This window comes from Suncus etruscus, chromosome 3, assembly GCF_024139225.1.
Source record: "Suncus etruscus isolate mSunEtr1 chromosome 3, mSunEtr1.pri.cur, whole genome shotgun sequence".
NCBI lineage: Eukaryota > Metazoa > Chordata > Mammalia > Eulipotyphla > Soricidae > Suncus > Suncus etruscus.
In genome coordinates this window covers 27,193,005-27,205,439 of record NC_064850.1, presented here as the reverse complement: position 1 = coordinate 27,205,439, position 12,435 = coordinate 27,193,005, and the positions used below count along the sequence as shown (strand labels likewise).

At 31.6% G+C, this 12,435-nt stretch overlaps 1 pseudogene; it reads right to left on the bottom strand.

Annotated features, from left to right (window-relative positions):
• Nucleotides 1-2,375: 2,375 nt before the first annotated feature.
• LOC126005363 (uncharacterized) lies at nt 2,376-2,528 on the bottom strand (annotated as a pseudogene).
• Nucleotides 2,529-12,435: the final 9,907 nt, after the last annotated feature.

Here is a 12,435-nt window from a genome sequence, read left to right as displayed (position 1 = left end):
CTCCAGGCTCAGAAATTGCTCCTGGCAGGCACGGGGGACCATATGGGACTCCGGGATTCGAACCGATGACCTCCTGCATGAAAGGCAAACGCCTTACCTCCATGCTATCTCTCCGGCCCCAAGGCATGTAGTTTTAATTAGTTATTTTTAGCTTTATTTCTGACTTGCAGCAAAGCTATATGCCTACTGAAAAATTCACCTTACCAATCTGATTTATCAAATTGGATGTCTAAATCACAGAAAATACCTGTTTGGTGAAGCATGGAAATCATTATACTTAAGTATTTCTTGGACTGTGTAAAGAAATTGTTTCCTATCGTAGCAAGTCATACTGGAAATGAAGTTTTTGATCTTTCAAAATTCGACTTGTATAGACTACATGTTCCATGTATATACAATATATAAAAATACTAAATATTAAGTAAATACAGAATAATTGCATATTATCTATAACATGCATGCAGTTTTATCAATAGTTTCTGGAGAATTGGTTCAGAAAGATGTTTATATATTTTAATTTGATGTTTTAATCCTTTTTCTGGACAAATATCTGACAGGAACCAGATAGAAATAATTTAAAACATATACCATGATTAAAATGGGTAGTTAAAACTTTTAAAAATCTTACAGTAAACATATCCTCTGTTATGGTTTCCTATAGAAAAATAATTATTATTTCTTGAAGGAACAAAGCCTAAAAGCAGTAAAATTGAACTGACATGTCTTTCCTCCCAAAGTAGTTGATGAAAATGAATTTCTTTTGAAATGCATAAAGCTTCTCTCACCGTTCTGCTATTTGAGCAATGGTACTTTTTATCCCACAACACACATATGTGGAAATGCATAATTAAGTAAGCCTCCTCATCCTTAATAAGTTCCTTTTCTGTTTAATAGTTTTTGATCATCATATTCATCCCAAGCACACATATCAATTTTTCCCTAAACAAGAGGGGTTTTCTCTTATGCCAACCTCTCCGTGCCCTGAATAAATATTCCTACAAAAGATGACCTGTTAATTATGAGTGATTGCTTTTCCCATCCCAGGGTGAATGAGGGATAATTTCAACTAAGTATTCATAGTCAGGGATCAGCAAGTGATTGCTCTCCAGATTAATCTCCCTGGGCCCAAGTATTGCATGTGTGTAACCAGAACATGGCACTGCATTTTACCTATCCTATTCAGCACAAATAAGGAGATCTTATTTGCTAAACTATTTTAATTCCTTCTGCACAATTTAATTATGCTTCAGTGCAAAACCACCTGTGACCTTGGGGTTAGTAATGAAATCCACTCCCCTGTCACCACTGCATAGCAGTCTGTTTGGTAAATAAAGTGGGATTACAAAAATCTCATATATTGCTCATAAACAGAGGCTCCACACTTTTATTTTTTACTTTCTCAAAATTTTGCTTGCAGGTATCTGACGTTTTTCTGAATTATAGTTTATAAGTAATAGCTTCCCTGGAAGATTTGTAAGAGATTTTTAAATGACTCATGATGTTTCAGTGTAAAGAAGGCTAAATGTCTTTTATTTGTTCTCAAAGTACTTTGAACCAAAGGATATATATAAAAAAAAATCCTTTATTTCTCTTCCTGCTATTGAGATAGGCACAAATAACATGTAATTATTTCTTTTTTATAAATCTGGGTCAGTTGGTATTCAGTGACTAATTAGAGGTACAATTTTGTATATAATGAGTCTTTCAGAACACAGTTTTATCTTTGGAAAATTGTATTCATCAAGGTATGGGATATTAATTAGAAAAATAATCACAGTTCTTTAGAGTCATGTACATATACATATATTTTAATAAAATTTTTTGTATATACAGAAGTTCTTTTATTACCTCTACTTCCAGTTTTTAATTCTCTGAGCTTTTAATCCTGTGACAGTTTTCTTTTTTTCAGTCAATAGCTATACACCACCCAAACTAATTTCCTTCCTTTCTCTTTCTTTCTTTCTTCTTTCTTTCTTTCTTTCTTCTTTTCTTTCTTTCTTTCTTTCTTTCTTTCTTTCTTTCTTTCTTTCTTTCTTTCTTTCTTTCTTTCTTTCTTTCTTTCTTTCTTTCTTTCTTTCTTTCTTTCTTTCTTTCTCTCGTCCTTCCTTTCTTTCTCTTGTCCTTCCTCCCTCCCTCCCTCCCTTTCTCCCTCCCTCCCTCTCTTTCTGCCTCCCTTCCTCCCTTCCTCCCTTCCTCCCTTCCTCCCTTCCTCCCTTCCTCCCTTCCTCCCTTCCTCCCTTCCTTCCTTCCTTCCTTCCTTCCTTCCTTCCTTCCTTCCTTCCTTCCTTCCTTCCTTCCTTCCTTCCTTCCTTCCTTCCTTCCTTCCTTCCTTCCTTCCTTCCTTCCTTCCTTCCTTCCTTCCTTCCTTCCTAGACCGTGAATGCAATCCCCACTACTACAAATTATGCAGTCAAGTTTTCCACATTTGGGGAAAACACAGGAGTCAGCTCACCTGGAATGCAATGGGTGAGCCTCCCCCTGGGGAAACCACCTTCGTGATCATGGTATCTCCCCTGGCAGGCAAGTCCAAACTAATTTCTGAAATGACAGTTGAAGCCCATGGTCTTACAGAGAAATAATCCATTTTGCTGATTCTTACAATATGTATTTTGATATATTTATTAAATATGTACATATTTATTTTGAGACATTTCTGTATATCTATAAAATAAATATATATGAATCAATGCTATTATTGATTATTAACAATTATTATCATTAATAATTATTAATTATTTCTGTTGGTCAGGTATATATTATGGTATAATTGTTGCCAGGTTTTTTTTTAGTAAACCCAGAGATGTTTAAAGTTGTTGAACAGTTGAACATAGGTGTTTATGGATCTTCCATTCATAATCAAATGTGTATAGGAAGCTTTTAAAAATTAATGTAAAGTTAAATAACAGCAAAAATATTAGCTGATGTATTACAATTGGATTGTAGTATAATGGATAGTACTTTTCACCTCAGTAATGCATAAAATGTGTCTTTTAGTCATTGATTTCATACTTTGATAGACTATGATAATTCTACTGTTTCCTCTCTGCTAAGTATCCAGCCATTATCCAACATAAAGAATGCTTTGTATTTGCATCATTCATTGGACTTTTCAAGCTATTACTTTTTCTTTGTCTCTCATTTCCTGGTCATTTATAGAATTAGCTAACCCACTAAAATGACTTTATATTTAATTTGACACTCTGTGAACTTACTATTTTTTATAGTCCTTATTTTAAGGATGTGGAACGTAAGCAAATAACTATGAAATGAGTTTATAGAATCAATTAGTGTAACTGTTCTATTTACACATTACACAAGAATAAGCTTATGGTGTTTGTGTCAGTGGCAGGTCGGAAATGATGTGATTATTCTAAACCCAAATTAAAGATTACTTTTTCCTTATGTATGGTTACATGGTGATCTGAGAGCATGGTTCCATTTTTTGAAGTCTTCTGTCAAATATTAAATCATCTCAGGTATTTAAATGAAGTATAACATTTGTCCTAGTTCATGTTATATCCCTATTTTATACATTTTATGTTAAACAATATTAGAAAGTTGAAATGTTTTTGAAATTAAAAGTATAAGTGAGGTTACTGAACAGCATTATATCTGTGCTCGCACCCACCCAGTCTTCTTAGGCTGAGCACCCCCCCTCAAAATAAAAGAGCTCTAAGAAGCATAAAAGATGAACTGCACATTGGTACTAATAACAATATTTAGATTCTCTATGGGTGTTTATTGAGATCAGATAATTTTTACTTAAAAATTGCCAGCATTGAGACTTGTCTAACCATTCTATTGGAATCAATACCTTTCCTTTATTTACAAAAATTATGATACATATTATAGCCAGTATAGAAAAGAATCAGTGGGTTCATTTTAAGACGTAAGATGCTACTTGAAATACATTAATAATTAAGAATATTGTTATCGCTTGTGTCTCAAGTTTACAAAAGTACTTTTTTGATGCCAGAGATAGCATAGGGCAGATGGCAGTTCAATCCCTCAGCCTCCCATATGGTCCCTCAAGTCAGGAGTGATTTCTGACAGCATAGCCAGGAGTAAACACTGAGCATCATAGGGTGTGGCCCATAAAGAAAAAAAAGGTGCTTTTGAAGGGATAGAATTTGACAATAAAATAATAAAAAGAAAATGTAAATAAATACTAATCCTCAAACCCTACCCAGTCTAATTTTTTTTTTTTGCCTTGTATCTATATTTAGGCACTGTCCTAAATTCAACTCTGTATTAATGGAAGTAACATCACCATATGTGACAATTCTAAAGTATACATTCTAAAGAAAATGACCGATTTTAATGACTTATTATAAATTTTGACACAATATAATTTCAGGTATTTCCCACCAACAAGGAATTAAAAAAATTATTCAACCTTGGAAATCTTATGAAGTGAAATATGAAACAAATCATTCTGAAATAAATCAAAATTAGCGAACAAAATCAGTCTGGAGTAATTTCCCTAATGTTTTTTTTTCTTTTTTATTTTTGTTTTGTTTTTTTGTTTTTGGGCCACACCCGGTAGTGCTCAGGGGTTACTCCTGGCTGTCTGCTCAGAAATAGCTCCTGGCAGTCATGGGGGACCATATGGGACACCGGGATTCGAACCAACCACCTTTGGTCCTGGATCGGCTGCTCGTAAGGCAAACGCCGCTGTGCTATCTCCGGGCCCGTTTTTTTTCTTAAAGTACAGTTATAATCACACTTTTCTCTAGTATAATTACAATAAATTTAAGCTCTCAAGAAAAGAATGAAACAAATTGGGACCAAAGAAATAATATAGTGGGTAGGCATCTGCAGTGCATATGGCAGACCATGGTTCAATACTTAGAACCCATATATTCCCCTGAGCACCACTTGAGGTGATATTTTCATCCCAAATTCCATTTCTCCAAAATGAAAGAACCAAATTAAAAGAAACTAAACACTATCTATGAAAGTTTAATGGTTATTTTCATGAGGCTCAATCCTCATCACCACTTACTCTGGCTCAGGGTAAAGCCAAGTTTAAATTCTAAGTACAGAGCTATTAGTGTTTTCTGAGCTTTGTGTGACCTGAAAAGAAGAAAACAAAACAAAAAGACAGATCACAAATATGAGAAGAAAAAAATTCATCTACATTTAATGTTCACAGCAAAAAAATAAACAAAAATGGATTTACATTAAATAGGAGTATTAAATATGTATTCAGTTGGTGGTTGTACAGAAAATCGAAAGAAATTTTTATGAAATAGAAATGGCAAAAATGGAGAAGGAGGCAGAAAGCTGGAGTTTGACTCATAGTCTATGAGTCTATGATACTATCTGAAGATCTATGTAAATAAATGTGGTCAATTGGAAAGTACTTTTCTAATGGATAATCCTTTCTATATACAGTTAAATCTAAAACTAGGCTCAAGGAAAGCACAGTAGATAAGATTTTTCCCCCTCTCTTGTAAGATTTTTTCTTGTAAGTGCCAAGCCTAATTTAATTCCTGGCATCACATAGGTCCCTGGAGCATTGCAAGGAGTAATCTTTTTTTTTCATAATAATTTTATTTTGAGCAAAATGGATTACATATCTTTCACAGTAATATTTTAGGTACATATTAACATTGAATCAGGGGATTCCCATCACCAAAGTTAACAACAGAGATAGGAGTTATTTCTGAGCACAACTGGATATTGGCTAAAATCAAATTAATAAAATTAAAACGATTTATGACAAATATATAAAATAATCAGATATATTACTTCAGGAAAATCATTTTTATGTAACAATGCCAATACATTAAATTTTTTATAAAAAGATCAATTGGGTTTCAATGGGAAAAATAAAATACAACTGTTTTTCAGAATGCGCTATTATTGTCATAATCCTCATCGTCATAGTCATCACCATCATTAAAATCATTATCAGCTTTGGCTCCATTTTATCAGGGACTCGGAAAATATTCTCGGCTTTCTTTGGAGGGACTTTCATTGGTACTAACAGCACCTTATTTCCTTGCGGATCAAGCTTTGACTTGACCAAAGCTTATGTCCAATTCATTGAATTATTTCTGACCCTGGAATTCACTAGTTTCAACGTAATTTAATTCACATTAGAAATTAGAGTTAGTTAAAACCTTTAAATGGAAAAGATCTTAAAAGACAGTTGACAAAAAATATATATTAAGAGGAAGATTATTTTAATAAGATTTAGGACTATGCCATTCAACCCATAATGAATATACCAGGCATCTATTTAAGCATCTTAATTAATAAAGAATAACCAAAAATGAAATCAAAGTAAAACAAGCAATTGAAATATATGACCAGTCAAACTCTTCACAGTGCTGTGTTTTATAGAACATGGACATATTATAATCATTAAGACTTGATAATAATAAAAGAAATAATCAGCATTATCTTGGAAAGTAGTTTTAAATGTCTTTCAGTTAAACATACCCATTACTATAATTCTCAAGTCCCATAAATCTTATCAAATTATTGGAAAACTTTTGCCTATACATATCCTACAGACAAATCTATATTTTGAACTCAAAATGAGGAATGATTCAGATGAATTTTAATCACTGACTGGGTAAAATAACAATGGCACATCTAAACAAATGAACTACTGCTTCTCATAGCACACAGAGTAAATTTTAACTATATTTTGTGAAATTTAAAAAGCTTAAATTAAATTTTTGTACCTAGTAATTATATTTAAGTGAGATTCTAGAAAAAAAAAAGTATCTATAGGGAAGTTTACCAGTGTTTTTGGTATATGAGAGAAATCTCAAGAAAGAAATGGCAAGGAAGAACAAAAAAATAAATTCTTATCTCAAGCAATTTAAGAATATTTTTGTTCAGTAATCTCAAACACATCTAAAAGTTTTATACACATATATTCATAGATATATTTCCTTGGCACATACATATAAACATATGTAAAATATAAAAAAAACTTTCCAACTTTGAATTTTTATGAAGAGCAACAAAACCAAATCATATACCCTATAAAGATAAACACAGGGTCTGAACAAGTTATACAGAATAAAATACTATTATGTAATACCTGTTTTCTTTGTTAAACTCACACTCATTTTAATGGCATAAATTTATCATGTATTCAACTATTGTAAGACAAGGAGATTCACTGATTGCTATTTGTTAAATTAGACTGTACTAGACATACTACAACATTCTAAGCACATTACCAATATTAACTCATGCATTTCTCACTATACCTAAAGTATTTCACTATACAGTTATGGGGACTGAGCTACAGAGAAGTTACATTTCTTGTCCAATGTGATATAGAAGATAAATTATGGAGCCTGCATCTGACCACATAATATCAGGAGCTAAAGACTAATTCTTATCATGAGACTATTCTGCTTCATGAACAATTTTAGATTTTTCATGCTACTCAGTAGTTTCTGACATTTTATATATTTCAGATCTTCTACTTTTCTTTTTTCTTTTTAACAAACTATCATATGTTGGAGCACTGAGCCCTCTAGGACAGTATTCTATTTATTTATTTAGTATTTATTTATTTATTTATTTATTTATTTTGGTTTTAGCGCTCAGGGATTATTGCTGGCTCTATGCTCAGAAATTGCTCCTGGCAGGCTCGGGCAACCATATAGGATGCTGGGATTCGAACCACTGTCCTTCTGCATGCAAAGCAAACACTCTACTTCCATGTTATCTCTTCAGCCAAGATCTTCTACTTTTCAAAGCTTTTTAACTATTCCTCTTTTTACAAGGCCTATCCAGGACATATGGTACCAAGTGCCTTCTAGGAGTGAAAACCAATAATAATAATAATAATAATACCTTCAGTATTTGTGAATATCAAAAAAGAAAATACACAACAAATATTGGGAGTATTAGCATAAGCACAGGTGTATAAAAAGCTGTTATAAAAATTTAGAAATAACAATTGAGTATTTGGCATACAGAGCATAATATGTAAGCTAGAAAAATAAAGTTTAAAAGGATACTAAAATCATACAATTAAAGTATCTGCAAGTCAAATTGGAGAAATTTAGTTATTAAAGCCACAGGTGTAGCATAATACATTCAATGGCCTGCTATAACAGTACAAAACAAGCTAGATGATTAAACCAGGGAATATTTATTTCTGGCAATTTCTGAATGCACTCATTCTAAGATAAAAGTGCCATAGTTTTGTTGTCTGGTGAGGACCCTACTCCAAACTGCTTTATCTCTCTGTGATTGAGAAAGAAATCATCCCTGTGACACTTCTCACTATTATTCAGATTCTATCTTGAAGTATCCATCCCCATAATCCAATTTCTCCGCAAAGACTTTGCTTTCTAATACTGCCTTATGAGAATTTAAGATTCCAATATGGAACCTTTATGGGAGACTCAAATATTTAATCCATTGAGGATAGTGATTCTTCTAAAGCCAAAGGTTTAAATGACATAAATGATTAAGATGGAGAGATCAGAGTTATTAACATTATAATTTTTGGATCGAATAGATAACTTCAATAAAAACTAAAATAATTTACTTAAATAGATATTTGCTTATTTTTATCTCATGTATCTAGCATGGCAATAGTCACTCATGACAGATATGGAAGTCACACAGTATCAGAAAAATTTTCTTTTTCAGTTACAAAATGAACACCCCCTCACCACCAATACCATCTCCCTCCACTACAGTCATGTTTGTAATCACTGTGTATAAAGATATAAAAAAAGAAAAAATGTTTTTTTTCATCTTGTTTTGGCCTGAATGTGAATCAATTCTAGTATATAGTATCTGAAGTGCATGCACCAATACTATACATAACTCTTGCCTACATTCAAACTAGCAGAATATTAAAACTTTCTTTTAAAATTTAGTGTATTTTTATACTCACATACACTTATATAATTTCATGTGTATACTCTACCAGAACTTAATTAAAAACCTTATTTCAAGCAACAAAGAAAATCTCAAGCAAAATACTTTGGAAAGGCTTTACTTTTAACAGAATATAGTGTAACAAGCAGTAGGAAAAATTATGAACATTCTATATAATTAATTCACTGTTTGGCTTATCTATCCTTGCTAATTTAATTATTAGTTTTCTAATAATCTCGTTTGACCTTGATTTGCGTCCTTAGCTATGCAACCTTATTATTCATCTGCTTGCCTGCTGTAACAAATTCCTACAACATGGTGGTTTAAAATTACAGAAATTAGTTTCTAATAGTTGCAGAGATAAGAAGTCTGAAAAAAGGTATAAACAGGGCTTAATCTTCCTGGATGGTACTGGATAGATTCAGGTCCATGCATTTTTATTAGTTTCTTCTGGTTATTGGTGATCATTGACATTCTTTGGTTTATAGATGCTATCACTGTCTTATTCTTCACATGTTTTTTTCTCTATATCATGTCTACCTATATAGTTACTTCTATACCACACACATATATATGTACATATATATACACATTCATGTATACCTTGATAAAGAGCTTGATAACTGAATTAGGACCTACCTAAATTCAATGAAGTTATAAGTGATTATTTTATCACTTTATTTATTTTATTTATTTATTTATTATCATCAGAGATTCATATAACAAATTGCATAATAACCAAATATTATGGATAAACAAAAAAATGAAAGACATAAATAAGTTCACTACATATTTTAAATCTGTTTCTAAATTCAGTTTTATATTTTATAGGTTTTCTCTAGCATTAATATATTTTTGGAAATTTTTCATTTCTTCCTGTGCCTATTTTCTGTCTGATTATATTGTCTATATAATACCCCCACAATATTACTTGTCTTATTTTTCTTACATTGTTTAAGGAATATGCTATATATATATATATATATATATATATATATATATATGTATTCTACAGAGTGCCATGTGATTCTTTTCTACTTTATTTAATTTTGTATATCTTTATTCTTGTCTTTTGCTTATTTTTACATATTATATGTGATTTGCATGGTTTTGTCTCTTTTCCTAAATGTCATTTTAAGGAAATGTTGTTTATTCCCTCTGGTATTTTGCATGTTGACTCTATATTTTATGTTTCTTATAAGTAATGTGAATAAGTAACTGAGGATAAGAAATAAACTTAAATTGCTTGAAAGAGTTGGAGTAGTTGTCCTCTATCTGTGATTTAATACAAATTATATGTCCCAGGATCTTCATAAATTGTGGTAGGGTTAATTCTGATAATCTTATGATAGAGCTACAGATCTTTTCATAATAAATTCTTGATATTTGTCTCTAAATCATCTCTCTATATATGTATATATAGTCTCAGAAAGTATATATAATATAATTATATATAATATATGTATACATGTATATTATCTGCCAATTCAAGTTCATGCTAAGCTCTTATAAGTCTTTAAATACTATGGACAGTTAAAGAAGTAAAAAGAAATAAAAATCAATGATCAATTTAGCTTTTATTTCTCGACCTGACAGCTCTTTATAAAAATTATTTGTGATTATTTAAAATGATAGATAATGTTTTTTATTCTATGTGAAATTATTAAAGCTATACTCACCTATGTTCATATTTCTCTAAATATACCACATCTATTTTCTGTGTATCTCTAATATATTAGGCTGTGCTTTTTAGTTAATTCACAAAAATCATTGTTAAACATCTTTAAAATTTTTCTAATTTCATTAAGGATTACGAGAATACTTTGAGTTAATTTCACTGTAAGATCTCCCTTGTAAATATTAATGTTTCAAGCTTGAAGCCCATGATTTAATGGGTGGGGGTGCAGTGAGATTGTATTTAAGTGTATTTAGAGACTGTATTTAAATGAGTGAGCTCCATAACAGTAATTACTAAGACAGACTCAAAATGTCAATGTGCAATATAATACTTTTGGGGCGTGTGTTTCTTTTTGTTGTTGTTGTTTTTGTTTTTGACTATACCTGATTGTGTTCAGGGTTTACTCCTTACTCACTACTTGGGATCATTACTTGTGGGACTCACAGGAGTATATGGAATGCCTAGGATCAAACTCAGGTCAGCTATTGCAAGGCAAGTGCCCTTTCCACTGTACAATCATTACTCCAGGTATATCATGTTTGTCCAGAAAATATATATTTGTACTATTTTCTTCAAATGTCTAATAATATAAAAGAAATTTAGTTTTCAATAGTTAGCATGTTTATAAGGAACTTTCCTCATCTATCAATCTAACATTCCAAATAGAAGGTTCAAAATAATATTCCTAGCAGGATTAAAACATATTCTCTTCTTAATTCTGAGTGTGATTGAAGGTATAGTAATGTCAAACTTATGTTGCTGTATGAGAATCATAGAAATTTATGGTCTAACATGAATAAGTTTAAAGAAATTTATGTGTGACTATTTAACTGTACAGATTATATGCCAAATTATCCAGGCAAAAATATGTGCCAATAAATAAGAATATATTTTGAAGCATATGTAAATAAATTATGCCACTTTACAGGAGAAAATGATGCAGCCAACTCTTCAATAGCATAAAACCTAAAATACAACAGCATACAGAATTCAGAAATAAGAGAGAATGAAAGTTTCACTTTCAACTGAATCTTAATCATTTTGAAATTGTAAAAGTACAGAAAAGATATCAATGCATTATTTTTTTTTGAGGAAGAAAAGGTGAAGGTTCAGCAGTTCTGCACAGGGTTAAGCAAAGTGAGAATGGAGGGCACGGGGCAGCAGTGTGCAGAGCAGTCCAAGATGGACACATAGGGCCACCTATATTCCATTGTCAGTGAGAATTACATTATTTCCTATTTTACTAAAAAAAAATTTAAATGGTAAAAAATTCAGAACTGTATAAAAAGATCTTCTTCAAAAGTTCTGCATTTCTCTTGAGTACTAATGGCTCAGAACTGCACATCTCTATTTGATTGCATCTACAATTTTCTCTGATTTTATTTTTTAATGTTAAAATGTGCTTGGATTGGTAAGTTGAAACTTCTAAAGAAGCACTTTTGTAAAATAAATATCTTAATTGAAATATATTGTGCATATGTATAAATATGAATGCTATTGGTTTTTAATTGCCAATACCCTAGAATTAAGTTTGGGAAATCAAGTAGAATAGTGGATAAGGACTTAGGATAGTGCCTTTGACATATTGGGTCTAGCTTATTGCACATAGTTATGTAACGAGGCATCCTTCATTTAGTAATCTAACTCACTATATGACAATTTTCTCAGAGAAAAGTTGATTATGGCAGGAGAGAGAGAGCATGAAGGTAGAGCATTTGCCTTGCATGCAGCAGGACAGTGGTTTGAATCCCAGCTTCACAGATGGTCCCCAGTACCTGCCAGGGGCGATTTCTGAGTACAGAGCCAGGAGTAACTGCTGTGCCTGCCAGGTGTGATCCAAAATCCAAAAAAAAAACTCATAATGTAATATAGTCCTATAGACAAAT